Source organism: Sinohyriopsis cumingii, chromosome 14, assembly GCF_028554795.1.
Source record: "Sinohyriopsis cumingii isolate HCF-2022 chromosome 14, ASM2855479v2, whole genome shotgun sequence".
Taxonomy (NCBI): Eukaryota; Metazoa; Mollusca; class Bivalvia; order Unionida; family Unionidae; genus Sinohyriopsis; species Sinohyriopsis cumingii.
Window position 1 is genome coordinate 114601379 of NC_142974.1, and position 5214 is coordinate 114606592.

Genomic DNA, 5214 nt, shown 5'->3' on the forward strand with positions numbered 1-5214 from the left:
TGAACACTTAGGAGAGTTTGCAAGGGGAAGTAAATCGTACGGCGGTTAGTTCAAGCACATGCATTTTTATCATGCCAGCTTACGAAGCCGGTCCGTATACCTATCGTATTATTAGAATACTGTTGTGCAGCCTTTTGTAAGAATTAGACATATTAGACATATTATGCAAATTGAGAAAAAAATAATGAAATGAAAGACCAATAACGGTAATATATCCAGTTTTTTCTTTTATTAAATTCAACAACAGCTTTGTTGTGTTCACAGACACTGCCACATCAGAAAGCATAACTAAAGATTCTTCTAAAATTACATGTTTCAAAATTCAATATAGTATTCTCTCTCTCTCTCTCTCTCTCTCTCTCTCTCTCTCTCTCTCTCTCTCATTTGTTTGTACCCTACCTATTTGAAAAACAAAAAGGCACATCAGTTATATATTTTTTTTCAAAATACAGTTATATCATTCATCAATTTGTCTTTTCTAACCTGATGGTCGCAAGGGAAGTATGCGGGGGGGGGGGGGGGGCAGTCCCAAACATTGTCTGCTTGTTGTTTAATCATTGATTGATATCTTGAAATTCGAAACTGTTCATCATTTTAAATTTTAAAAAATGGCTCGAATGAGAGTTGAAGCACAAAAATTCCCGAAGCACTCCGAATGGCACGAGAGACAAGAGACATTTGAAATCCATCAAGATAGAGATAGTAACACCCTTGCAGGACTATAAAGGGCGATTGATTGCTTGATGTTTACTCATATCAAAAATATAATTCGTTCCTTTTTTACTGAGTACTCATTAAAAGATATTGGCATCAGGATCGATGATGTATATCCATCATTAAATGAGATCTCTAAATCTTAAACTTGAACTCAAGAAGTATTTGTGTATGTTATTCGGTACTACAATTATATTTAACCACACTCCCATTTTATCCAATTGGATATGTTATTCTATGACGCAATTATGTTTGACTCTGCAATTATTCCATCCAACTTAGTATGATATTCTATGATATTATTATATTTTACTACAGATTTCTTTCGACCAGTCTGGTATGCTATTATGAAATTCAACTTTATTTGACCACGCTTGTATTCCATCGGATCTGGTAAATTAAAACACATTACCTCATGATACCTACATTGCTGCTTTAATGTTAAATGCATGAAATGTCACTTCTCTGAAAGATGTTGAATAAATAACAATGATAGGTTGTGTCATTATTTATATTTGACTAAAATCTTTATATCCTGCTTGATATTGATTATAACAACAAATTGATTGCCTGAGATTAATAGAGTACATTATACAACTATCTCAAAAAACTATCCATGTACATTTACAAACCTTTTATGTGTTTCAGAAATGTGATTAGGAAGTGCGAATATAGTCTGGTAGCAATATTGTTTTGAAAGAAATTATATTTCCTAAATACTCTACCATCGGATTGTTTTAATAAATAATACAAGAGTTGCAGGTCGGCTTTGGTTAGCTAAAGGCTAAGGGAGTAAACCCTAAAAGAAAATCCGGAGTGGAGACCCTAAGGCAGCTGGACGATGTACTACATCCCCTTCTGGCAACTCCTTGGTCTGAAGAGGGATGGGCTCCGCCAGACGACTTTTGCCCAAGACACACTGATAATGCTGGACAAATCTGAGCTTACAATACCGGATCGGTCGTCGCCCGGGTCAACAAGGACCGCGCCTGCCGTTGTCCACCAGGACGGAGGTGACAAGTGTGCTACTGGTTCTATGCATACAATCAGAGTGAGAGACAACATTGTCATCGCCACCTGGAACATTAGAACTCTGGCGCAAATTGGAAGACTCCAAGAGTTGACACATGAGCTGGAACACTACACATGGCACATTCTGTGACTCTGTGAATTTAGATGGAAATCCCTAGGAGAACACCAAACCGAAGATGGGCATATATTATACTATAGTGGAGAGTGTGACAAGTCCATAAATGGAGTAGGCTTCCTTTTAAACAAAGCCATCAAAGGATCTGTGCTTGAATGCTGCCCCATATCTAGCAGAATCATTTCCATTCGTCTGAAAGCATCTCCGTTTAACATCACAATTATCCAAGTCTATGCTCAAACTACCGATCATGATGAAGAAGAAATATAGGAGTTTTACAACAAACTACAGGGTATTCTAAACATGGTCAGTAAGAAAGATATCCTCATCGTCCAAGGAGACTGGAATGCCAAAGTTGGCAAAGATGCTCTAAAAGACTGGGAAGTACAATGTGGACCTTCTTGCAATGAGCTTACCAATGAGAGAGGGAGACGGCTGCTCGAGTTCGCAAGCTACAACAACTTGGTACTAGCCAACACCCTGGGACAACATAAAGCTTCACGATGCTGGACATAGCACTCACCAAATGGAACCTGTCACAAGCAGATCGACTACATACTGGTTCAAAACCTTAACCGATCTGGCATCAATAGAGCAAAAACAAGGACATTCCCAGGTGCTGATGTTGGGAGTGATCACGACCTCGAGATTATGAACTTCCGAGTGAGGCTGAAGAAAATTATTAAGCCAAAGAACATCAGGCTCAAATTCAACCTTGAACAACTGAAGGACCCTAACATATGCAAGTCATTCCAAGCCACAATTGGAGGAAAATTTACTCCACTCCTTGTGATGGATGGTGATGTCAATGAGGTGACAAACACCTTCAACACAGTCATGACAGCAGTTGCCAAGGACATCATTGCCCTCCATGGCCCGAAGAAAAAACCCTGGGTTACAGAAGAGATTCTGAAGTTGTGTGATGCCCGAAGAGAACTTAAAAACACCAGACAAACAACAGGGCATTGAAGTACCGAGAAATAAACAAGAATATCAGAAAAAACTTGAGCAAAGCAAAAGACAATTGGATTGGACAAAAGTGCACAGAAATGAAGAACAGTCTGATAAATAATAACAGCAAAAAGGCATTCCAAATTGTTAAAGACCTCACCAGACAGAAACAACCAAGAGTCAGTACCATTCAAGACAAAAATGGAAAATGCCTCACAGAAGCGAGTGACATTGCAGAAAGATGGACTGAGTATTGCAAAGAACTATACAACCATCAGTCCACAGGAGACCCAGAGGTGCTTGAAGTTCCAAACTCCTCAAATGATGATGACTTCCCCATTCTCAAAGAAGAGGTGGAGTCAGCAATAAGAGCACTGAAGAATGGGAAGGCAGCTGGAGTAGACAACATCCCAGATGAACTTATCAAGAATGGGGGAGAATCAGTGAAAGAGCTACTAACAAAAATCTGCAACAAGATCTGGCAGACAGGTGAATGGCCAACACATTGGACCCAGTCACTGATTATAACACTTCCCAAAAAAGGCAATCTCCAGCTGTGCCAAAATTACAGAACTATCAGTTTGATCAGCCATGCTAGTAAGGTAATGCTGAAGATCATCTTGAACAGACTGAAACTACAAGCAGAAGAAATAATCGCTGAAGAACAGGCCGGGTTCCGGAGTGGAAGAAGCACAACAGAACAAATATTCAATCTCAAGGTTCTGTGCGAAAAGTACTCGCAACACCAACAAGACATCTATCATGTGTTCATAGATTTAAAAAAGGCCTTTGACCGAGTGTGGCATGAGGCATTGTGGGCCACAATGAAGAAGTATAACATGGGTCAAAAGTTAACCAATACCATCAAGCAGCTGTACGCCAAGGCTACCAGTGCAGTAATTGCCCAAGGTGCTGTGGGGGACTGGTTCCAGACAACAGTGGGAGTGCGTCAAGGCTGTCTCCTGTCACCCACGCTTTTTAACATCTACTTAGAGCGCATCATGAGCGGAGCCCTGGAAAACCACTGTGAGACAGTCAGCATTGGAGGGCGTAACATCACTAACCTCCGCTTTGCAGACGACATTGATGGGCTGGCAGGCAGTGAAGATGAGCTAGCCACCTTAGTGAAGAACCTGGATGAAACATCTCCCGGATTTGACATGGAGATAAGCGCTGAGAAGACAAAAGTGATGACAAATAGTGGCAAACAAATCTCAGCCAAGATTCAAGTCAGAGGACATGAACTGGAAACAGTGAGCCAGTTCAAATATCTTGGTTCTATAATCACTGAAGAGGGATCAAGAGCAGAAATTTTGTCAAGAGCAGCACAAACAATGGCAGCTATGTCAAAGCTAAGACCCATCTGGAGAGACAAGAATATCTGTCTGAAAACTAAAATCAGACTATTGCGAGCTCTAGTCATCTCAGTCTTTTTGTACTCATGTGAGGCATGGACCCTGACAGTAGAATTACAAGGAAGAATCCAGTCACTTAAAATGAGATGCTACAGAACCATCCTTGGCATCTCTTACATGGACCACTTCATAAATGAAGAAGTGCGTAACACCATCACGCGCGAAGTAGGCCAATATGAGGACCTCCTCACCACCGTCAAAAAGAGAAAGCTGAAATGGTATGGCCATGTCACTAGAGCCAACAGTCTATCCACAACAGTCCTGCAGGGCAGCGTCCAGGGTGGCAGAAGGAGAGGTAGACAGAGAAAAAAGTGGACTGACAACATCACAGAATGGACAAGAAAATCTTTTGCGGAGACACAGGCATTGGCACATGATCGAGACAAGTGGAGGGAACTGGTCAGATGTTCAGCAGCACAGTGCCTCAACGACCACACTAGGTCATGAGACTGATGATGATGACAAGAGTTTCAGAACCGGAACGCTATGAGTACTTACCTTCAACATTGTCGCTCTCATTCCAGATGTATATAATATTCATCATATATATTACATGAACATGTAAATGCTTATATTCTTGACCTGACTTTCTAGAAAAATAGAACTACTATTTCTATCCATCATATGAGCTGAAACGAATATAGCGATAAAAAGAAAAAGAAATAACTTGGTTGAAAAGAAAATCCAAGGTCCCTCCCCAGAACCACTGCTACCACCACCAATATTCATGTTTAGTCCCTAAAGGAACTTGAAAGTGTGAATTCTTGATAACAAATCTAAAACTGCTCAAACATGCACTATATAACTATATATATATATATATATATATATATATATATATATATATATATATATATATATATATATATATATATATATATATATATATATATATATAATATATATATATATATATATATATATATATATATATATATATATATATAACTTTCTACACATCTTTCAGGTCATGAAAAAAGCTATTTA